The 25,947-nt window shown below is 42.9% G+C and overlaps 1 pseudogene; it reads right to left on the bottom strand.

Moving 5' to 3' along the window:
• Positions 1 to 5,894: 5,894 nt before the first annotated feature.
• Positions 5,895 to 22,878, bottom strand: LOC116972559 (annotated as a pseudogene).
• Between the last annotated feature and the right edge of the window lie 3,069 nt (positions 22,879 to 25,947).

The raw sequence follows: 25,947 nt of genomic DNA on the forward strand, positions 1-25,947 counted from the left end.
ATCCTCGAAAAATTCTATAAGATTCATCAGACATGATTTACCTTTCATAAATCCATGCTTACTTTGTCCAATGATTTCACCACTTTCCAAATGTGCTGCTATCCCATATTTAATAACTGACTCTAGCAGTTTCCCCACTACCGATGTTAGACTAACTGGTCCGTAATTCCCCGTTTTCTCTCTCCCTCCCTTTTTAAAAAGTAGGGTTACATTAGCTACCCTCCAATCCTCAGGAACTACTCCAGAATCTAAAGAGTTTTGAAAAATTATCACTAATGCATCCACTATTTCTGGGGCTACTTCCTTAAGTACACTGGGATGCAGCCTATCTGGCTCTGGGGATTTATCGGCCTTAAATCCGTTCAATTTACCTAACACCACTTCCCGGCTAACCTGGATTTCACTCAGTTCCTCCATCTCATTTGACCCCCGGTCCCCTGCTATTTCGAGCAGATTATTTATGTCTTCATTAGTGAAGACAGAACCAAAGTAGTTATTCAATTGGTCTGCCATGTCTTTGTTTCCCATGATCAATTCACCTGTTTCTGACTGTAAGGGACCTACATTTGTTTTAACTAATCTTTTTCTCTTCACATATCTATAACAAATGTTGCAGTCAGTTTTTATGCTCCCTGCCAATTTTCTTTCATAATCTATTGTCCCTTTCCTAATTAAGCCCTTTGTCCTCTTCTGCTGGACTGCATTTCTCCCAGTCCTCTGGTAGGCTGCTTTTTCTGGCTAATTTGAATGCTTCATCTTTTGTTTTGATACTATCCCTGATTTCCCTTGTTATCCCCAGATGGACTACCTTCCCTGATTTATTCTTTTGCCAAACTGGGATGAACAATTGTTGTAGTTCATCCAGGCAGTCTTTAAATGCCATCCATTGTATATCCACCGTCGGCCCTTTAAGAATCAAGTGCCAGTCTATCTCAAAGTTACCTTTCTTTAAGTTCAGAACCCTTGTTTCTGAATTAATTATGTCACTCTCCATCCTAATGAAGAACTCAACCATATTATGATCACTCTTGCCCAAGGGGCCATGCACAACAAGACTGCTAACTAACCCTTCCGCATTACTCAATACCCAGTCTAGAATAGCCTGCTCTCTCGTTGGTCCTCTACATGTTGGTTTAGAAAACTATCCCGCATACATTCGAAGAAATCCTCTTCCTCAGCACCCCTGCCAATTTGATTCACCCAATCTATATGTAGATTGAAGTCACCCATTATAACTGTTTTACCTTTGTTGCACGCATTTCTAATTTCCTGTTTGATGCCATCCCCAACTCCACTACTACTGTTAGGTGGCCTGTACACAACTCCCACTAACATTTTCTGCCCCTTGGTGTTTCGCAGCTCTACCCATATCGATTCTACATCCTCCAAGCTGATGTCCTTCCTTTCTATTGCATTAATCTCCTCTCTAACCAGCAACGCTGCCCCACCTCCTTTTCCTTTCTGTCTATCCCTCCTGAATATTGAATATCCCTGTATGTTCAGCTCCCAGCCTTGGTCACCCTGGAGCCATGTCTCCGTGATCCCAACTATATCATAGTCATTAATAGCTATCTGCACATTCAACTCATCCACCTCATTACGAATGCTCCTTGCATTGAGACACAAAGCCTTCAGGCTTGTATTTACAACACTCTTACCCTTATACAATTATGTTGAAAAGTGGCCCTTTTTGATTTTTGCCCTGGATTTGTCTGCCTGCCACTTTTACTTTTCACCTTGCTACCTATTGCTTCTACCCTCATTTTACACCCCTCTGTCTCTCCGCTCACACATTTAAGAAACCCATTCCCTTTAACTCCATCCTCGACTATCCCATTTGACACCCCACCCCCCTTATTCAGTATAAAACCACCCGTGTAGCAGTGGCAAACCTGCCTGCCAGAATGCTAGTCCCCCACCTGTTAATATGCAATCCGTCCCTTTGGTACAGTTCCCCCTTACTCCTAAACAGATCCCAGTGATCTAAGAATCTAAGTTCCTGTGGATTGGAGGATAGCTAATGTTATCCCATTTTTCAAGAAAGGAGCGAGAGAGAAAATGGGGAATTACAGACCAGTTAGCCTGACCGGTGACGGGAAAGATGCTGGAATCAATTATTAAAGAGGTAATAATGGGGCATTTGGTTAGCAGAAAAAGCATTAGTCCAAGTCAGCATGGATTTATGAAAGGGAAATCATGCTTGACTAACCTTCTGGAATTTTTTGACGATGTGACAAGTAAAATGGATGAAGGGGAGCCAGTGGATGTAGTGTATCTAGACTTTCAGAAACCCTTTGATAAGGTCCCGCACGGGAGACTGGTGACTAAAATTAGAGCGCATGGTATTGGGGTAGGGTGTTGAGGTGGATAGAAAGTTGGTTGGCAGACAGGAAGCAAATAGTAGGAGTGAACGGGTCATTTTCAGAATGGCAGGCAGTGGTGAGTGGCTTGCCGCAAGGCTCGGTGTTGGGGCCGCAACTGTTTACCATATATATTAATGATTTGGAAGAGGGAATTAGGAACAACACTAGCAAGTTTGCAGATGACACAAAGCTGGGTGGCAGTGTGAACTGTGAAGGGGATGTTAGAAGGTTGCAGGTGACCTGGACAGGCTGAGTGAGTGGGCAGATGTGTGGCAGATGCAGTATCTATCTATATTACTAAAAGTAAGGTCTTGACCGCTTTTGACTCACTGCGATGTGATTTCCGAGAGAACGCCGCCACGTGCGGCCGTCATTTTTGGCCACCTTGCTCAGAGCCCCCCTCTACCGGACTGGACCAGAGGATTTTTCCCATCGATGAAAAATCAGAGACATATTAATGTTTTTTTTTTAATCACCATTCTCTCTGCTGCCCCCGCTGGCGGCAGGGGGGAGGGACTATAAAACCCGGAAGTGTCGTGGCTCACTCAGTCTCTCCCAGATGGAGGAAGCGAGAAGGTCATGGCTCTCTGAGCTGCGAATAACACTGAACGCACGTCCACTCCAGGGTGAGTCCCCAGGATGTGGTTTTCAGCAGATGTGTTTGTTGTTTGCAAAGTGTTTGCCCCATTAGGTTGGCGTTTTAAAGGGCTTTTTGCAAATGTATTTTGTTGACTTGCAAAGTGTTTTGGTCCAATTGGCTTGGCTTCTAAAGGGCTTGCTTTCAACAGTTTTCGGATGGATAAAGCGTGAATAGACATTTTATTAAATCAGGACTGTGTTTAATTTCAAAATAGGTGCTCATTGTGCAATTTTCGCTTAGTTGCAAGATGACGCCGATTACGTCATTTCCGGTTAGTGGCATGCTGGCGCAGAGCGCGTCATTTCCGGTTTGTGGCAAGAAGCGAGAGGGTGACGTCAAGATGGCGCCGAGTGCAGACGCCGTTGAATAATTCAAGAGAGCTGATTGCTCTGTCTATGGTGAGTGTATTTGTGGATGTTATGTAAAGCATAGTTTTGCTTCAGCAGCAGCAGCCTCTACAGGAGGCTTTCAACATTTGTTTTACACACTGTATATTCAACATATTCTGAAGTTACTTGGCATTTTAGTATTGGGTGAGTGTGTGTGAGTGAATGAATGTGTGTGTGTGCGTGTGTGCGTGTGTGCGTGTGTGTGTCTGTGTGTGTGTGTGTGTGTGTGTGTGTGTGTGTGTGTGTGTGTGTGTGTGTGTGTGTGTGTGTGTGTGTGCGTGTGTGTGTGTGTGTGTGTGTGTGTGTGTGTGTGTGTGTGTGTGTGTGTGTGTGTGTGTGTTATTCAGTCCACCCACTCTCCCTTCTCTCTCGCAGTCTGTTACCTGTTTTGGGCAGAATTTCTGGCAGTTTCTCAGCTGCCAGCCTGCCATGTCCGAGTGACTGTACTGCCAGGCCTCAGTGACTGAGCTGCCAACCCAAGAATCCATTTGGCCCACAATGTCTATACTAGCCCTCTGGAAACTAGTACCTTCTGCCCACAACACCAATACTAGTGCAACATAAAGCCCCCCACTGGCCAGCAATATTGGAATTGGTGGAGAGGTGGAATATTGCGTTGGGTGACCTGCCCTCACGTGTGATGCTGGGACCCAACGGGTCCCACTTAGTCTAGTAATATAGATAAATGTGAGGTTATCCACTTTGGTGGCAAACACAAGGGGGCAGATTATTATCTCAATGGGGTAAGGTTTGGTAAGGAGGAGGTACAGCGAGACCTGGGTGTCCTTGTTCACCGGTCACTTAAAGTTGGCATGCAGGTACAGCAGGCAATGAAGAAAGCTAATGGAATGTTGGCCTTCATATCAAGAGGATTTCAGTATAGGAGTAGAGAGGTTATTCTGCAGTTGTATAGGGCTCTGGTAAGACCACATCTGGAGTATTGCGTACAGTTTTGGTCTCCTAATTTGAGGAAGGATATCTTTGTGATTAAAGCAGTGCAGCGCAGGTTCACAAGATTGATCCCTGGGATGGCGGGACTGTCATATGAGGAAAGATTGAAAAGACTAGGCTTGTATTCACTGGAGTTTAGAAGGATGAGGGGAGATTTTATAGAAACATATAAAATTATAAACGGACTGGACAAGCTAGTTGCAGGAAAAATGTTACCAATGTTGGGCGAGTCCAGAACCAGGGGGCCACGGTCTTAGAATAAAGGGGAGGCCATTTAAGACTGAGGTGAGAAAAAACTTTTTCACCCAGAGAGTTGTGAATTTGTGGAATTCCCTGCCACAGAGGGCAGTGGAGGCCAAGTCACTGTATGGATTTAAGAGAGAGTTACATAGAGCTCTAGGGGCTAGTGGAATCAAGGGATATTGGGAGAAGGCAGGCACGGGTTATTGATTGGGGACGATCAGCCATGATCGCAATGAATGCGGGTGCTGGCTCGAAGGGCCGAATGACCTCCTCCTGCACCTATTTTCAATGTTTCTATGTCTATGTTTACCATATTCTATGGACATTGTTGTTTCCGCAATTTATTAAAAAAAAGATCTTGAGTATGCCGTTTTACAATAATTCAATCCATCAACAAATGTTAAGATCCACATCAGGAACCTTAACACTTACTGCATTACATACATGAGCAGTTTGCCTTCATGTAAAGACCTGGAACCGAAATGTCACCAGTTCCTTCTCTCCAGAGATGCTGCCTGTCCTGCTGAGTTACTCCAGCATTTTGTGTCTACCTGCCTCTCATCAATATCCTTCTAAGAAAAATCCAGCTTTTTATGTTAATAGTGAATATTACATGAAGAATTAGTGGAAATGAAAGTGCAACATTGAGTAATTTAGTAAAACTGCTGTGATAACAAATACTGCAGCTGATTTAAAAGTTGCATGTCTTTATGTTTGGTGCAAAGCACTGATGAATCAGGAAGGAACAGTTTTCAAGTTGAAGATGACCATGGTGGGCATTGAGGCTGGCCCTCATTTAGTAGGTACATAGGCATCTGCAGCTCACCAGAATCTATCAGCTAAGAGGTTGTAGATGAGTCTCAGGCTTTGGATTTTGAGTTCTTAATTATATATTTCCTCCAAAATGTCCAAAGCGAACATGAAGTTAAGGTGTAGGAGAGCTTAGTTGACATTAACTTATTTAAATTCATCAAATAGTGGCAGCCACCCTCTCTTTTCCTTGGGCTTACCATTTTACTTTCATAAGACTTCAATTAGTTAATCGAGCCTGTCACTATCTATTATCACAGCAGCATCTCTATCCCATGTCTGGCACAAGTGAGCTGCTGCCCTTCATAGGGAACCCATTTCAAAAATCCTTATTTGCCCTTTTCAATACAAAACTCCACAATGGGCTTACGGACCTCTGAGGGAGCAGAATATGGCATGTTAGAATCAAACCCCATGCTTCAACACCATGTATAAGGTTCGCTCACAGGGTTAGGACAAATAGAATTGGGCGTCAGGTAATATATTGACATGGATTCTTTAACTTAATCCTTTCCTTCCCTTCCAGTCTGACAACTGCTCACTACTGTCTGATGCCTCTTCTTGAGCCTCACACCCATTTATCCTTGGCAATGCCTCCAGCGTCAGTATCTGAGATAAAAATGACAGATGAAATGAAGCAATGTGCAAATCTTCCTTCCTCAACACCCTGCTCCTTCTGATGCTCTTTCTCCTCCTTATTCTGTCAGGCCAGATTGGGATTGCAGTGGGACATCCTTGCTTTGTGATTGGGAAAGAATCAGCAAAGAGAAGATTGCCAACATAGATTGGAGCTTTTGGTGGCAACAGGACCTTCATTGAACACTCACAAATATCTAGGAGCTCATCTGTGTGCGTGGTCAGTTAAAAGGCCTGCAGTTTAAAATGCATGTCTTGCAAAATGCACTTGTCAGTTTCAGCTTCCAGTGGCTAGGATCATGGAAATCACTCAACGGTTGTACCTTTATATCAGAGGAACGTGCTATGATCCACATCCACTTGATTATGCCACACTTTGCAGCACAAAAAAAGGAATCAGGCCGTACTGAGCAGCAGTCAGACAGGAAGGAAAGGAGAGGATTTAGTTAAAGACTTCAGGAATCAAAGCAGTCAATTCTGTGCGGAGCCACAGGAGATGGACAAGGTCCTCAATGAGTATTTCTCCTCTGTATTTACCGGAGGCAGACAATTGAAGTGACTTGAGAGCAGTCAGTGTTACGGTCGAAGAGGTGCTGAAGGTAGTATCTTGTGTGAAGGTAGACAAATCTCCAGGGTCTGATCATATGTATCTGAGGACATTGTGAGACATCAGAGAGAAAAATGCGGGAGCCCTGGTTGAAATTTACGAGTCACCTTTAAATACAGGAGAGATGCCGGAAGACTGGAGGTTGGCAAATGTTGTACCTCTATTCAAGATGGACTGCAGGGTAGTAGATCATGAGAGGAATAGATCGGGTAGATTCACAGAGTCTCTTGCCTAGAGGAGGTGAATTGAGGACCAGAGTCCAAAGGTTTATGGTTTATGGTGAAGGGGAAAAGTTTTAATAGGAATCTGAGGAGTAACTTTTTCACACAAAGGGTGGTGGGTGCATGGAACAAGCTGCCAAAGGAAGTAGTTGAGTAATAATAATAATAATAATAATAATAATAATAATAATAATAATAATAATAATAATAATAATAATAATAATAATAATAATAATAATAATAATAATAATAATAATAATAATAATAAAAATAATGATGAATACTTTATGATCCCCTCAGGGAAATTCAGATGTCCTAAAGCCAACAACCAGAATGAAAGCAGACAAAAAAAATACATAAAATACAATATGGACAATACCTGAAAGCAATAAATACTTAAAAAGTCCAAATAAATAACTATAAAAAATGCAAAGCATCTCCATACAGCCTAGCGGTCAGTATTATAAAATCTGCAGGGGTGAAGGATCTCCTGAACCGCTCCGAACTATCCCAACATTTAAGAAGCAGTTAGACAGGTACATGGATAGGACAGATTTGGAGGGATATGGACCAAATGCTAGCAGGTGGAACTAGTGTAGCTGGGACATATGGGCCGGTGTGGGCAAGTTGGGCCGAAGGGTCTGTTTCCACACTGTATCATTCTATGACTCTAGTTCGGACTCAGAGCGGAGGTGCAGAACCTGGTGGACTGGTGCTCACGTAACAACTTGTCACTAAACAGAGTGGTAGCTGTGTGGAATGAGCTTCCAGTGAAGGTGGTGGAGGCAGGTTCGTTTTTATCATTTAAAAATAATTGGATAGTTATATGGATGGGAAAGGAATGGAGGGTTATGGTCTGAGCGCAGGTATATGGGACTAGGGGAGATTATGTGTTCGGCACGGACTAGAGGGGTCGAGATGGCCTGTTTCCGTGCTGTAATTGTTATATGTTATATGTTATAAACACCTCCAAGACCAAGGAGCTGATTATTGACTTCAGGAGGTCACATAATGGAGAATACGCCCCAATCTCCATCTACGGGGACAGTGTGGAGAGAGTGTCCAGCTTTAAGTTTCTGGGTACTCACATTTCAGAGGACCTCACATGGTTCACCAACACCGCTGCGCTGGTCAAGAAGGCACAGCAACGACTGTTCTTCCTGAGGACATTAAAAAAAGACTGGTCTTCCCCAACAGCTGCTGACAACCTTCTACCGCTGCACCACAGAGAGCATATTAACGTATGGCATCTCTGTGTGGTATCTCAGCTGCACAGAGGCGGAGAGGAGAGCTCTTCAGCGCGTCGTCCACAGGGCGCAGAAGATCATTGGGACACAGCTACCAGCCTTTGAGGGCATCTACCACACACGGTGCCTCAGGAAGGCCATCAGAATTCATAAAGACTCCTCACACCCGTGTAATGGACTGTTCGAACTACTTCCCTCCGGGAGACGTTACAAGTTCAAGTTCAAGTGAGTTTATTGTCATGCGCCCCTGTATAGGACAATGAAATTCTTGCTTTGCTTCAGCACACAGAACATAGTAGGCATTTACTACAAAACAGATAAGTGTGTCCATATACCATAATATAAATATATACACACATGAATAAATAAACTGATAAAGTGCAAATAACAGAAAATGGGTTATTAATAATCAGAGTTTTGTCCGAGCCAGGTTTAATAGCCTGATGGCTGTGGGGAAGTAGCTATTCCTGAACCTTGTTGTTGCAGTCTTCAGGCTCCTGTACCTTCTACCTGAAGGTAGCAGGGAGATGAGTGTGTGGCCAGGATGGTGTGGGTCTTTGATGATGCTGCCAGCCTTTTTGAGGCAGCAACTGCGATAAATCCCCTCGATGGAAGGAAGGTCAGAGCCGATGATGGACTGGGCAGTGTTTACTACTTTTTGTAGTTATTTCCTCTCCAGGGCGCTCAAATTGCCGAACCAAGCCATGATGCAACCGGTCAGCATGCTCTCTACTGTGCAACTGTAAAAGTTAGAGAGTCTTCCTTGACAAACCGACTCTCTGTAATCTTCTCAGGAAGTAGAGGCGCTGATGAGCTTTCTTGATAATTGCATTAGTGTTCTCGGACCAGGAGAGATCTTCAGAGATGTGCACGCCCAGGAAGGCCTCCTACGCCTTCTCGTAGAAGGCCTTCTACAAGGCCTTCTACGCCCGAACCTCCAGACTCAGAAACAGCTTCATTCCCAGAGCTATAGCGGCTCTGAACCAGCCCTGCTGAGTGCCTCCCCACCCCCCCTGGACTGTCTCCCTCGGATGGTCACGTCGCACAGACACATCTGCACTTTAGTCTGTTTGAACTGTTTTCACTATTTTACTGTTCTTTTACAAACCATGTTCTCGGGGTATCTAAATCTAAATTTTAATAGTTATTTATGTTATGACATCGGATGGAAGCTGCATACCAAATCTCGTTGCGCTTATGTGCAATGACAATAAAATAAATTATTATTATTATTAATATTATTAATATAATAATAATAATTATTATTATTATTATTATTATTATTATTATTATTATTATTATGGTGTCCTGGTGGCATGTGGTTGCACATGTCTCAGGACCCTGCCTGGGCAGATGATCATATAAAAGGTGCTGACTCCCAGAGAATATCATATGTCTGAAGAAAGGTCTCGAGCCAAAATATCACGTGTTCCTATTCTCCAGAGATGCTCGCTGAGTTACTCCAGCTTTCAGAATAGGTCTTTGCTTTCCCTCCCTTGAAATTTCCCCCACCTCTAATGCAGGTGATATGTGTTTCAAGGACCAGATATTCCTTCCAGTGATCAGTGCAGCATAGATAAGGCAGCCACTCACCTGCCAAGCTGCTCCTGGAAGGGACCAACAGACCCTGTGTTAACCTGTGAATGTTTTCCCAATGTACTTTAGCCCGATTTCACAGATTTGTGCTGCGGATCTGATGATGTGCTGATGTTAACAGCAGCACATGTTTTGCACAACAAAAGGGGTTAAAATCCAGACAGTTTAAAAAAAAAAAGTTAATTACATTTGATGGTGAAGAAAGAGTGAAATAATACAGCTGGAAATGTTCTCCTCGGCCTGCTTCAAATATTTCACCGCAGTACATTTGTCATTAATTGCATTGATAACCCATTAAATTTTCACAGCCAGAACATTTACAATCACCTCAACGTCATTGTGGTGGGCTCAATTATGAAAAGGTGTTTATTAACTACAGCACATCATTATAACCCATGCTTATAACTACACTGCAGTTAAAATTGAGCTCTGCAAAATCTGCTGTGCCAAGTACATTTCTCGCTGAGTCATAAATTTCTGTGGTCCCATAAAATATAAAGTAATTTGGCAACAGGGGTTGTTGCTTAAATCATAAATTTAAAGTAATCATAATTAATTGCAAAATACAGTCTGTACAACAGGGATCCTGCAATTTGTTTCTTCAAATGCATGTTGCTGCCAAACACTCATCTTGAACAGAGACTTGCTTCTTTGCACACCTATTTACACTTCAATATTAATTTACAAAATCTAATTGTCATCTCGATATAAATGCAAATATCGAATGACAGCCACTTTAACCTCCAAAGTCCTTTTCAATTGTTATCAACCCATTTTTTACAAGAGTTTTCCAAGGTCCAGTTTTAGCCCAGTACGAAATGATATGCAACTCATTTGTTGGAGTTCTTTCATTTTATGTGCATTTTCAACCTGTGAATAATAAGTGATATCAGTCCTTTCTCTCCTTCCCTTATTGGATTTTCTTTACATTTCATCTCTCCATACATTAGCAATTCATAGTCATACTGAGGCCTCAGTTGAAGAAAGCTCATTTTTCTGTTCAGTGTACTGCTTTTGCTTTAGGCATTTATCAATCTTTAAAATTTACGTTCCTTCAGTGCAAAATCCTTCAAATCTGAATGCATTCATAAATATATTTTTTGTGGCATCCATCTATAAAGAATAAAATAGTGTGGTATTCTTGCACAAAATAATTTAATTCCATATTATTGTGTTCTGAAGCTGGCTTTGTTATTTGCTGTCCTGGTCTCTAATGGATCTTTTGGATAATTCATCATGGAATTTGTTTGTACCTTATTTTTCACACAGTAACATGTTTACTTCATTCAAATATCTCATCTTACATACTCTCAATTAAAATGGGGAACAAACGGCATGCAACATTCTGGAGATATATTCAAGTTATAGTTCAGTTTAAGTTTTAATCTGCAATTTGAGAAGGAGAACGTTAAATCGGAAGTGGCAGTGATGCAGTTGAACAAAGGGGACTATGGAGGCATGAGAGGGGAGCTGGCCAAAGTAGACTGGAAAGGGATCCTAGCAGGAATGACGGTGGAACAGCAAAGGCAGGAATTTCTGGGCATAATCCAGAAGACGCAGGATCATTTCATTCCAAAAAGGAAGAAAGATTCTAAGGGGAGTAGGAGGCAACCGTGGCTGACAAGAGAAGTTAGGGATAGAATAAAACTAAAAGAAAAGATGTAAACACAGCAAAGAGTAGCCGGTAGCCAGAGGATTGGGAAATTTTTATAGGACAACAGAAGGAAACAAAACGGGCAATACGGGCTGAAGAGATGAAATACGAGGGCAAGCTGGCCAAGAATATAAAGAAGGACAGTAAAAGCTTCTTTAGATATGTTAAGGGAAAAAGAGTAGCAAAGTCAATCTCCCAGATGTACTGGAGGACAGAGGATCTAAGGGGGTAGAGGAATTGAAATAAATTTTCATTAGGAGAGAAATAGTATTGGGTAGGCTAATGGGACTGAAGGATGATAAATCCCGTGGGCCTGATGGTCTGCATCCAGGGTCCTTAGGGAGGTGGCTCTAGAAATAGTGGGCGCATTGGTGATCATTTTCCAATGTTCAATAGATTCAGGATCATTTCCTGTGGATTGGAGGATAGCTAATGTTATCCCACTTTTCAAGAAAGGAGCGAGAGAGAAAACAGGGAATTACAGACCAGTTAGCCTGACTTCGGTGGTGGGAAAGATGCTGGAGTCAATTATTAAAGAGGTAATAATGGGGCATTTGGATAGCAGTAAAAGGATTAGTCCAAGTCAACATGGATTTATGAAAGGGAAATCATGCTTGACTAATCTTCTGGAATTTTTGAGGATGTGACAAGTAAAATGGATGAAGGGGTGCCAATGGATGTAGTGTATCTGGACTTTCAGAAAGCCTTTGATAAGGTCCCGCACGGGAGACTGGTGACTAAAATTAGAGTACATGGTATTGGGGGTAGCGTGTTGACATGGATAGAAAAGTGGTTGGCAGACCGGAAGCAAAGAGTATGAATGAACGGGTCCTTTTCAGAATGGCAGGCAGTGGCGAGTGGAGTGCTGCAATGCTTGGTGTTGGGGCTGCAACTGTTTAGCTAATATATTAATGATTTGGAAGAGGGAATTAGGAGCAACACTAGCAAGTTTGCGGATGACACAAAGCTGGGTGGCAGTGTGAACTGTGAAGAAGATGTTAGGAGGTTGCAGGGTGACCTGGACAGGTTGAGTGAGTGGGCAGATGTGTGGCAGATGCAGTATAATATAGATAAATGTGAGGTTATCCACTTTGGTGGCAAAAACAAGGGGGCAGATTATTATCTCAATGGAGTTAGGTTAGATAAGGGGGAGGTACAGCGAGACCTGGGTGTTCTTGTACACCGGTCACTGAAGATTGGCGTGCAGGTACAGCAGGCAGTGAAGAAAGCTAATGGAATGTTGGCCTTCATAACAAGAGGATTTCAGTATAGGAGTAGAGAGGTTCTTCTGCAGTTGTATAGGGCTCTGGTAAGACCACATCTGGAGTATTGCATACAGTTTTGGTCTCCTAATTTGAGGAAGGACATCCTTGTGATTGAGGCAGTGCAGCGTAGGTTCACGAGATTGATCCTTAGGATGGGGGGACTGTCATATGTGGAAAGCTTGAAAAGACTAGGCTTGTATTCATTGGAGTTTAGAAGGATGAGGGGGATCTTATAGAAACATATAAAATTATAAAAGGACTGGACAAGCTAGATGCAGGAAAATTTTTCCCAATGTTGAGCTAGTCCAGAACCAGGGGCCACAGTCTTAGAATAAAGGCAAGGCAAGGCAAGGCAAGGCAAGGCAAGGCAAGGCAAGGCAAGGCAAGGCAAGGCAAGGCAAGGCAAGGCAAGGCAAGGCAAGGCAAGGCAAGGCAAGGCAAGGCAAGGCAAGGCAAGGCAACTTTATTTATATAGCACATTTCATACACGAGGCAGACTCAAAGTGCTTCACATAAAAACATGTCATACAATAAAATGAAATAATAAAATGAAATAAAATAGAAGAATTAAAATAAAATAAAAGCAAAATTAAAAATGCATTATAAAAAGTGCAAAAGTTAAAAGTGCAATGTAGTTAAGATTTAGCTGAAAGCTAAAGTAAACATAAAAGTTTTCAGTCTTGTTTTAAAAGTGGTCAAAGTTGAGGCAAGTCTTAAATCTTCAGGAAGTTTATTCCAGCTATTTGTTGCATAGTAACTAAATCCTGCTTTCCCATGTTTTGTATTTACTCTGGGAATCACTAACAGATTGGTTTCAGAAGATCTTAGCGGTCTAGAAGGCTTATGTAGTGGAAGCATGTCAGTGATATACTTTGGTCCTAAACCATGTAGTGATTTATAGGTGAGTAGCAGGATTTTGAAATCAATTCTCTGACATACAGGGAGGCAATGTAAGGATTTAAGAATTGGTGTAATGTGTTCAAATTTTTTGGTCTTTGTTAGAACTCTAGCAACAGCGTTCTGAACAAGCTGTAGCTGCCTGACAGTTTTTTTCGGAAGACCTGCAAGGAGACCATTACAATAATCTAGACTACTGGTAATAAAGGCATGTACAAGTTTTTCTAAGTCTTGAGCTGACATGAGTCCTCTTAATCTTGCTACGTTTTTGAGGTGATAGTAGGCCGATTTTGTTACTGATTTGATGTGACTGTCGAAAAGGGGAGGTCATTTAAGACTGAGGTGAGAATTTCTTTTTTCACCCAGAGAGTTGTGAATTTGTGGAATTCCCTGCCACAGAGGACAGTGGAAGCCAAGTCACTGGATGGATTTAAGACAGAGTTAGATAGAGCTCTAGGGGCTAGTGGAATCAAGGGATATGGGGAGAAGGCAAGCACGGGTTATTGATTGGGGACAATCAGCCATGATCGCAATGAATGGTGGTGCTGGCTCAAAAAATATTTTGCTGGACGATTGTGTCGCTTGATTAAACTTAAACGCGACTAAAAATGCCTTCGACGCCTTCAACATCACGGATCGCAATATCAGTAAAAAACAAAAGGTATGTCGTTTATTTAACATATTATCTTGCTTTTTGGTGTGACTTTATTTTAATCTTATGATACGAAAAATGTTATTTTGGCATGTTACGAATCGGCCATGTCTTCCCTGCTGATATGGGCTTAAAATTTATGACAACGGCAACATTCCAATCGATCATATTCCAGAAACATCCACTCTTAAGAAAATCAAATTATTTACTTTTTTTTGCACAATCATGTCATAAGACATCTAAATAATCTATATTTATGTTATTGTCTATCCATGATCAATATTTTCATACTAAATATCCACAGTGCAGTTTTTGCCAGATGTATTGTGCAAATAATAATGATTTTGATTATCTTGAGAGTGGATGTTTCTGGTTTAATTTATGGGAATTAAACATTAAATTCCTTCCATTTGGCATATAAATTCATGACAAAGTGAGATTTAAAATCATGTTATGAATTCTTGTGTGAATGGGATCAGTTTGTTATTTGTTATTTGGATAGGCTATTAAAAATCTTTAGCCTTTTCTTAAGAATTGGATAGATGTTTAGATCTAGTTATTGAATTTAGGTGAATTCAATTGATTTGATGAAACTGATGAATATGATTTTTTTCTTGTTTATTTACTATTTGTTTTAGCGTTTAACTTTATCCTTTTTTTCTAAAACTGCAAATAATAACTTGTTTCTGTTAATGCTGTTCAGTGTTCTTTTTTCTTTAAATTTTAAACAGATGTCTCTGAAGAAGATAAATTTAGTGAGCAAGACCTCTGGATCATCAATAGTTTTGGCAGGTAGCACGATTTGGTTGTTGTGATCCAGAACTGCAGGTGCATAGTCGAAACGCTCTGCATGTTTGATAGCTTCTGGGCCAGCGAGGTTGAGAAGTATAGAGGCACGGTGTTCAGGTGGAATGTTTCGATGAGCAGCATGGATGTAATGGTTGAAATCGCACTCAAAAACCCACCAGCGTTCAGCGATGTTGGAGTAAAAAATCAGAGTGTCAGGCTTGCGGAATGAGCTGGCCATGGCAACACGAGAAGATGGATAAAACGAGTGAAAACAAAATACAGGGAATAAAATAAAAACCGATATACTTAAACACGGAGTGGACTAACCACTTCTGACACCACGTTTAGTGTTCAAACATACTCACAGATCTGGTACAGCAGTATTTATTGAATAACTCATATTACACACTACAGCATGTTGCTTCTAGTGTACAGCAGCATTGACTGACTGCACATGTCGGGTTGTGATGATATGAATAGTGTGGTAGTAGGCGGAGCTTATGATAATATGATAATAAAGCATTACATTGTTTATTAAGTAAAGTAACCAATCTACAGTGATGTTCTCTTTTACCCCACTCAGGGTCAAACCGGTCACCGAGTCTGTATGGCCACGCATGGTAGAAAGTAACTTGTTTTGGCGGAGGTTCCAATCCTTAATGCCGTCATCAATACCACCAGAGATAATCTGATCGCTTGTGTCATTAAACGTTACTGCCAGTATTTTGAAAAGTATGGATTGCAGCCTTCTTCCGAATGTCCCATTGCTTCACTGTTTTGTCGTTGTTTCCTGTACAAACCATCTGTGGTCCACGTCATAGTGGGTAACATGAATCCACAAAGGATGTGTGACCTTAAATTCTCTAGATTCTTTCACCCGTTTCACTGTCCCACACTGCTACAGTTTTGTCTGCTGTTGCTGTAAAAAGCATGCTGCCATCTGCGTTATAATGCAATTCCATCACTGCTGCACTCTGAATTTCCAATGTAGTAAAGCGTGATAAAGGAGTCAGACTTTGTGAATTCAAGGACAAGCATTATTAAACAAAAAAGAAATCAAAAACAAGAGCAGTGTTGCTGAGCCCAGAGTAACTGCATGTGTCTGCTGCAGGGCACACCCTCTACTTCCTTTCTAACCACCGCGTCTCAGTCACGTGCCTCTTATCACATGATGAATGAGGGTTCGATAAACCAGTGGGCCGACCACCAGATGGAGCCGCACGACCCCCCCCCCCCCCCCCCCCCCCAGAACCGGGGGAACAAAAATGAGCAGGCGGATGAATGCAACGGCGGGACCTCGTAACCACACAATCCGCATTCAGACACCCCACAGGCATGGGCAACAGGGGCTGAGATGGTGGATGCTCCCGATGGCGAGGATGAGCCACCTGCACCAGCTGATCAATGTCCACATGAGCCGGCTTAAGACATGCCACCGATACAATCTCAGGCTTTCCACCCACATCCAACACACAATTCGGAATGCCGTGCTGCAACACCTGGAATGAACCCTCATACGGACGTTGCAATGGCGTACGATGAGCATCCCGACGCCGGAATATATGGGCAGTCCTTGAGGGTGGACGGAACCTAGGATGTATCAGTAATTGGAACGGCCTCCAGCCATCGTGTGAAGCAATCAATGATAGTAAACAGATGAGTAACCCCTCTAGACGGGTGCAATAGAAACATAATATCAACATGGATATGGTCAAAACGCCACTGGGGCACAGCAAAACCCTTCACGGGCACCCTGACATGACGCTAGATCTTAGACGTCTGACAGGAGCAACACGTCATGGCCCAGTGACCGACCTGCTTACGCAGACAATGCCACAAAAACCTGACCGCCACCAACACAATCGTCGCCCGGATGGATGGTTGAGCCAAACCATGAACAAAATCCAATACCCGGCGACGCCAAGCTACAGGAAGGATGGGTTTCGGCTGACCGGTTGATACATCACAGAGGTTCGTGGCACCAGCAGGACTAAACCGCACATCCTCCAACACCAAACCAGAAATAGCGGTGCAGTAGGCGAGCATCTCATCATTGTCACGCTACGCAGCCGTCAGGGCAGTATAATCAATACCCGGAGCCACCTCATTGACGGCATGGATGGCAGCGCGGGACAATGCATCCGCAACTAGGTTGCTCTTCCCAGCAACGTGCCGGACGCAAGTCGTGTATTCCGAAATGTAAGCCAAATGGCGTTGCTGCTGTGTTGACCAGAGATCCGAGATCTTTGTGAAAGGAAAAGTAAGGGACTTGTGATCTGTGAAAGCGGTAAAATCCCTGCTCTAAAAAACCCCCCAGAAATGGTGAATAGCCAGGAAAAGCTCGAGTACGAGCTGGATCCCAACAACAGTGTCCGGAGCATCAACCGTCAGGGCAATCGGAGCATCAGCTCGCGAGTGACCAACATCGTCGCCTTCTCCAGCGCTTCCTTCAAGCCCTCAAATGCAGCCGTGGCCTCATCATCCCACACCAGGTCACGCCGCTTGCTGGACAGGAACTTAAATAATGACCGCATAATCCAATCAGCCACAGGTATGAAACAATTGCAAAAATTGACCATCCCGACAAACTCCTGCAGCCCACGCACCGTGGATGGTCAAGGAAACTGCCGAATGGCCAAAACCTTACTCGGGAGCAGCACCATCCCCTGCGGTGTAACATGATGCCCCAGAAAAGTGATGGAACTCAGACCTAATTGACACTTTGCGAGGTTGACGGCCAGTCCATATTCACTGAGACACTGACAGAGCACACGGAGGTGGGCACAGTGCTCCTGGTGAGAGATACTTGCCGTCAGCCGGTGGCTGGCGAAGAAAATGAACAAGACGACCGGCTGTGTCCAGATCCAAGGCCCTGACCACGTAATAATATTTTGTGTCATCAGCAGTAATGTGCCGAATATGAATTTGAGCCTCGGCCTGCTCAAACCATAAGTGCGGCTGCGACGTCCAAAACACGGGCAATTTAACCACAATGGGTCTGCGATTGCATCGGGCTGTTTTCTGCTTGCATTGTGTGATCCAAAACCACAGTTTGGAAAATGTCGAGGTCACCAATAAAGCGTGATAAAGGAGTCAGACTTTATTAAACAAAAAATAAATCAAAAACAAGAGCAGTGTTGCTGAGCCCAGAGCAACTGCATGTGTCTGCAGCAGGGCACATGCTCTACTTCCTTTCTAACCCCGCCCCTCAGTCTCGTGCCTCTCATCACATGATGAACGAGGGTTCGATTAACCAGTGGCCCGACCACCAGTTCGCGCCACAGTAGCATAATTATCGCAGTCGCCATATACTTTCCAAAACAACACGAGTCGATCAAATCCTGCAGATGCCAGTGTTGATCCATTCAAGTAAAATTTACAACAGTAAACTCCTCCCTTGTGACCCGTTAAAGCAGTGCTTCTTAAACTGGTGAATAGTTCACCCTAGGCTGAATGAAAATTATTTGGGGTGAATGAAGGGTGAATTACTTAATTTATTCAGATATTTATATATATTTTCCTATTGCTGATTTTAAATTGTCTGACAATAATCTTAGTGTCTGTAATAAGGTAAAATATCTAGGGCATATTATTACAGAACAAATGACAGATGATGAGGATATTTATAGGCAACGACGCATACTCTATGTACAGGCAAATATTCTCTTGCGTAAATTTGGTGCGTGTGCAGATGTGGTGAAGTTTCCGCTATTTAGAGCATACTGCACACCACTCTACACTGCGCACCTGTGGTCGAACTATGGAAAGACAAGTTTGCAGAGACTAAAGGTGGCATATAACGATGCCATGAGAACACTGCTAAGGAAACCTAGATGATGTAGTGCCAGTAATATGTTTGTGGCTGCAGGAGTCAGTACTTTAGAAGCTATCCTAAGAAATCACATGTATAAATTCATTTGCAGGATAAATGACTCTAAAAATGTAATTATTGTGGCCTTGTCAAACATAAGGGTTAGCACTACACGCTACAAATCCCAGCTGTGGAGACACTTGTATCGTTGTCTCGTTGTAGGACATTGATCATTCTTTTAATCTGAATTTTCAACTTATGTATTGTGGTTTTAAAAAATATATAATTTAATGATGATTTTATAAGTAATATACTAAGATTTTCTATGTACTTTATGATATTTTTTAATATGCAATGCATTTTTTTTTAATGTATTGTTGCCCCTTGTCTGGATCTCGAGTCTGTAAAAAAGTTTATTATTATTATTATTATTATTATTATTGCAGTCAGGCTGTAAGTAGGTGTTAAGTGGGGATTGGAGAGGGATGGGTGGGAAAGGGCCCGATCTTTGCAGATTGGAGTCAGGCTTTAAGTAGGTGTGAAGTGTTGTTTGGGGGGAGGGGCTAACAGGGTTAAGTTTCTGTTTATCGAACCTGCAGTAGAACTCGGTCAGCTCATTTTGACTCGAATTTGTTGATTTTCTTTTTCCTGCAAATTAAGACACTATGTCTTTGTTGAAGTACCTAAAGAAACCAGCTCTAGAGTAAGAGTGTGCAGAAGGAAATAGTTCATTTCTGAAAAAACGTGTAACGAAGGAGGTATGTTCAGGAGACAAGTTACTGTGAAGGGTGAGCAAGGTTACATGAAAGCAATGCATTTCAACCATGATTTTTGGCTGGCCAAATTGTGTTACATGATTTCTATTTTTAAACATTTGGATCAGCTCAACGTCACTTCAAGGTAAAAGGGTTGACATCTTCGATGTCCTTGGGAAAATAGAAGCCATGAAAATGAAGATCAACATGTGGTATTGTAACATTTGTAAAGGCAATTTCTCCAATTTCCCACATTTGTAATGCTTCCTCAAAGAGTGTGAGTGGGAAGAAAAACAACCTGATCTGGAGAAAACACAACGGCATCATTCCGACCATCTGCAGTTGCTGTCTAAAAATTGTGAAACATACTTTCCTCAGAAGCATCTGCAGGACTTGGAAAATCAGATGTGGATAGTTAATCCTTTTATCACCAGCCACATCAAGCGAGCAGATTTTGGGGAAATGTCAAAATTGTTGATGGAGCATCCATATAATAACCATATAACCATATAACAATTACAGCACGGAAACAGGCCATCTCGACCCTTCTAGTCTGTGCCGAACACGTATTCTCCCCTAGTCCCATATACCTGCGCTCAGACCATAACCCTCCATTCCTTTCCCGTCCATATAACTATCCAATTTATTTTTAAATGATAAAAACGAACCTGCCTCCACCACCTTCCCTGGGAGCTCATTCCACACAGCCACCACTCTCTGAGTAAAGAAGTTCCCCCTCATGTTACCCCTAAACTTCTGTCCCTTAATTCTCAAGTCATGTCCCCTTGTTTGAATCTTCCCTACCCTCAGTGGGAAAAGCTTATCCACGTCAACTCTGTCTATCCCTCTCATCATTTTAAAGACCTCTATCAAGTCCCCCCTTAACCTTCTGCGCTCCAAAGAATAAAGCCCTAACTTGTTCAACCTTTCTCTGTAACTTAGTTGCTGAAACCCAGGCAACATTCTAGTAATTCTCCTCTGTACTCTCTCTATTTTGTTGACATTCTTCATATAATTAGGCGACCAAAATTGCACCCCATACTCCAGAATTGGCCTCACCAATGCCTTGTACAATTTTAACATTACATCCCAACTTCTATACTCAATGCTCTGATTTATAAAGGCCAGCACACCAAAAGCTTTCTTTACCACCCTATCTACATGAGATTCCACTTTCAGGGAACTGTGCACAGTTATTCCCAGATCCCTCTGTTCACCTGCATTCTTCAATTCCCTACCATTTACCATGTAGGGTATCATTATAACTTCACTCAAAACTCATCTTTGGAGATGTACTCCTACTATGGACACTATTGGGTTGGATTACTTGCTTTCCCTGAATACAAATCAATTGCCTTGAAGGCCCTTCAACCACTAGTAATGATGACAACAATTTCCATCTCTGAACAAGGATTTTCGACCTTGGTAGAACTGAAATCCAAAAAATGGAATTCACTTCAGTATGTTGATTATGTAATGTGGGTTGCTTTGAAGGAGGAAATTCAACTTCAGTTTGAGAAGCTTGTCACAGGAGTACAGGAACATCCTAGTCATTGATGATAAAAAAAAAACATACATGTAAGTGTAGCAGTATACTGCTTGTCATTTGTTTGTGGTAATCATACACAATAAGAAAACATTGTTTCTAAGAATATAATTCTAAGTTTTAAGACAGTTGTTCACTAACTTTACTTTATACTAGAAAAATACAAATAATTTTTCTGTTCTTAATTTTTTTGTCACTCCTCGTTGGGAGGATGGGAGGGCGTCAGATATTCAGAACTGAGCAACAGACAATGTTGTGATGATGATTTGAGCATGCATGTGACATATACATGTCAGTACACATGCACAACTTTTAAAATATACCTGGATTTGGAAGAGCCAGCTTCTGGAGAGAAGTATACCAAATATGGCAAGTTGATATTTGGTAGTATTGTAAGCTTTCGTCGGGGAGAGTTATGGAAAGTTATATTAGTTGCATACCATTATATTTTACTTCGGAGTCACGTGAGTGACTACGTGAAGAAGCCCGTTCAGCCGCACGTGCGTCATTACGTCAGACGCATTACGTCAGACGCATTACGTCAGACGCATTACGTCAGGCGCATTACGTCAGGCGCATTACGTCAGGCGCATTACGTCAGGCGCATTACGTCAGGCAGCCGGTTCGGGCAGCAGCTCCCCAGCCCGGTAAGTTTAAACTTCAGGTAAGCTGGTTTTCTTACCTATTTTATTCCCTGCAGGAACCTCTTGTTCCAGAGGCTTCCTGCCGGAGGATTTGCGAGGCCCGACGAGGGAACCAGCTATGGGCTGTGGGGAAACCCCGGTTCTTGCAGCCAAGAGCGGGTAGCTGGAGAATGTCGGGTGTCACGAAGTGGGTCGCTGACGGGTGGTCAGTGGCTTCCAGGTGCTCCGGGTGCCGGGAGGGTTCCCTCCGATAGGCACAGAGATGCTGGGGTTCCCAAGGAGGGGACCTCCAGTAGGCCGGGTGAAAGAGGGCATTTCCCTCTGATATGAATATTTAAGCTGGGGTTTCCCATGGAGGGGACCGCCAGCAGGCCGGGTGCCGGGAGTGGTTTTCCCTCCGACGATATGAATGTTAATGCTGGGGTTCCCGTGGAGGGGACCTCCAGTATACAGGGAGTCTGGAGGGGTTTTCCCTCCAAAATAAATATTTATGCTGGGGTTCCCGTGGAGGGGACCTCCAGGAGACCGGGAGTCGGGAGGGGTTTTCCGCCGATATAAATATATATGCCGGGCGTCGGGAGGATTCCCCGATATACAGATAGAGGCTGGGGTTCCCGGGTAGAGCAATCCAGTAATTATGCGGCTTGCAGACCGCAGGGGTCCCCAGGTAAGGGGTTAAACAGACCGGAACGGACAGCCCTGGGTCCAGTAGGGGTTTTCCCTCCGGTAATATATAAGGGTGCTGGGATTCCCGGGGGAGGGGAAATCTACCAGCTATGCGGTGCCCAGACCGCAGAGGTCCGCAAGATATGGGGTAAATCGACCCAAGTGGTCAGTCCTGGTGCCGGGAGGGTTCCCTTCCAGTAAAAATAAATAATGTGGAAGTTGGCCAGGGTGGAGCCTTATTGAGAGGAGGCTCAAGATAGATACACCCTAACATCAGGAGATATGACAGTGTTGGGCAGATGGGAGAGCCCTTGCAAGCAGCACCTTGTAACAGGGCTGCATAATGGGGATGCCGAGTCTATGGCAGTGCCGGCCTATTGCTTTAGGCCGCGTCAGCAGCTCCTTGTAATGGGGCTGCTTAAATGTATGGCAGCCGCAACTGTAGAAGGGCTGCAATGATGTCTCCCTCACGGAGGAGGTGAGCTTACCGGGGCATTTTCTGACCCTGAAGGGTGGGCCTGTTGGAGAGGCCATGCCAGCAGCGCCTTGTAGAAGGCTGCTTAATGTCTCCCTTATGGCAGAGGACAACATGCCGGGTCAGTGCAATCTGATGCCGAGGCTGAGGGTATAGCATGGAGCATACCTCAAGGAATGAAGGGCACATGTCAGAGGTACGATTTCTGGCAGCAAGGTTGCCATCACAACAAAATGCAGTGAACACCATTATCAGGGGAGTTAGAGCCACCCGCCGAATATTCTATTCAGGTAAGACATATTCCACAGGCAAAACCTGAAGGGCGAAGCATAAATTGTTGGAACAATTAGGCCAACGACGAGTAAGGATTGATAATTTAGGGGAAAACGCACCCCACGGCTTCATCGGCAGGAAGCGGTTCACTAAAGCTGGTAGCAGCATTAAAGCTGACCAGAGTTACTCTACAACTAAGTGACCACGAACAAGTTGGTAAGATTTACAATTGGTTGTGCAATACACAAATGATTGAGGCACTGTTATCTACTCAGAGGCATTTAACCAGGTAAACTGGACAATACTAGTATTCCAAGAAGGTTGGAATTTGGCCAGAAGAGTGTTGAGCCAGGTCCAGTATTTTAGCCAGGTTGCCTTCGAGACAGGCTCGGAGATATGGGGAATTGTTTTTCAAGGCAAGGTTAGAATTATGGCAATAGTTGTCTTGGGACATGTGAGAATTATCGGAACCGGGTCAGAGTTGCCGTCCAGGGCAGACTCGAAATTATGTCAGGTGTGGCCTGTTCATTATGAAAGAAGGGTGATCAAACTAATTTCATAGGGTTTTTCCATGTACAATGATCATCAGAGATATTTGAAGGCATTGCTATGATGAGGCAATTTAACAGTATGATAACAATAAATCATTCAAAGGACTACTCAGAGTTCAAAAACACTTGTGATGTATTGTCTGGATTATATTTTGATACTGTATTTGGCTAAAATCCACTCAGTCGCAAGCTACTTGAGAAATTACTCTCTCCTAGCCAGTAAATTAGGTTGTTATCAAATGGATAGTTGGCCTGTGACTCAGCCCTGGGCAACAGATTGGAATCAATAGAAACCTGGAACAGCCTTGTGGTTATAAAGCAGTTTCTATTCATTAGACTAACTGGCAATGTAATAGATGTGATGCAGCTGTGCAAGATTGAGAACTGACAGCATGCTTAATGACAAACAATAAGGGTCATTGATAATACAACTTGCTATTACCATCTGAAGCTAATAAAGTCACTATGATGGACAAACAGTATTCAGCATTGCTCCAGTAGTTGTTCAATAAATATGTCATTATATTGCAAAAAAAGATGCTATGGTTTAAGGTGAGAACATGCAAATGTCATCTCTAGTTGGAGGTGCAGGAGATTTGCATAAGTTATTAACTCTTCAGTATTGGTATCAACTATCTATAGATCCTATGTGCATTTATGGGTTAAAGAATGATTGAGTTAATATGCATAGGTGCATGCTCAACTTCATGTTGATACACTAAGATGTGGCATATGATAAGTACGAGGGTGCAATCAGGGAAAGATCCTGTAAAAGGTACATAATCTCATTTGCCACTGGAGTATCATTAAGTACAGATCAATGACAACATAGAATTCAATGACAACACAGAATGGGTGTTGGACCACGCAGTATTTATGAAATTCTGATTCAATGTAACTCCGAATATAGATATGTTGTTTTCATGCCAATTTAAAGGTTGCAAATTGTGTGGCATAACAGTGGCGAAAGATACATTCTCGCTACAAGCATGAAGAATAGTATTTTATGTCTTCCTCCAATTTGCTTTATGAGTCGGGTCTTGAAATAGAGTCATCAAGAGTCGCTTTAGGTTCCAGCTGTGGAATTGGCCTATGCAGTTTGATTCCCGATTTGTCGGGAATAATAATAATGCAACATTATATGGTTATTTAAACATAACTTGCTGGTCCAGCCTGCGGCTTGAGAGATCAGCCGTTGCATAATAGAATCAATATATGTTCTACAGATTCTCAATAGACTGCTTACGGCTTGGGTTTGTCATGCCTATTTTTGTATGTATTCACAGTGCTGGAATGGTACCCAAAAGCGGTACTTTGCTGCTTCAGGAGATGGGAAGCGTTTGTTTAATGGTCATGTTATATTTAAAATGATACAGATTCTGAGTTATTGCAGTTCATTTAAATGGTCTTTGACAATATTGAATTATAGGATCATTAACTGTGCCAAGGGGCTTTCCATCAGACTTACTGCAGCTAATGACGTCCAAGTTGTTGGGTTCACCTCGGATATCGAGTTAGTAAAGGATATCTGTTACACAGGTTTCCCAGGACAAGTACAATGCAATATGGGAGATTGACATTGTGTAACACTATTTTAACCACGGGGTTCCAGCTACATTCTTAGCTTTGATCGGACCTCATTAGGTAGTTATCCTCCTGGCGCTGGTTAGTGCAACAGGTCACTTATTACATTACGGTGACAGGAGAGAATGATTACATCTGCAAATATATGCATAGTATTTTATGCTATAATTAATTTAAGCAGAGCAGTAGGGGTGTCAGGTCTCAAAATAGCTCAAGACATAGAAACATAGAAACATAGAAAGTAGGTGCGAGAGTAGACCACCAGGTCCGTCGAGCCCGCACCGCCATTCGCTCATGGCTGAACACTAAACAGACACACTTACCCACAAACAGTAGACACAAGACACAGAACACAAGACACTACCCTCCCCTTTATACCGCTATCACCCCTCTCCACCCCAAGAACCTCGTGATCTCCTGGGGGAGGCAAAAAACCGGATAAAAACCCAGGTCCAATTCGGGAAAAAAATCCGGGAAATTCCTCTCCGACCCCAATCCAGGCGATCGACACTTGTCCAGGAGATCACTCAGGTCTTAATATACTAACCATACCTAGGTCCATATCCCTGCCCTCTCCCCGTAGCCCCTTATCCCCTTGGCAGCTAAAAAAACATCTATTTTAGACTTAAATATATTTAACGTTTCTGCTTCCACTGCTCCCTGGGGCAGTGAATTCCATAAA

This window comes from Amblyraja radiata, chromosome 4 (assembly GCF_010909765.2).
Source record: "Amblyraja radiata isolate CabotCenter1 chromosome 4, sAmbRad1.1.pri, whole genome shotgun sequence".
Taxonomy (NCBI): Eukaryota; Metazoa; Chordata; class Chondrichthyes; order Rajiformes; family Rajidae; genus Amblyraja; species Amblyraja radiata.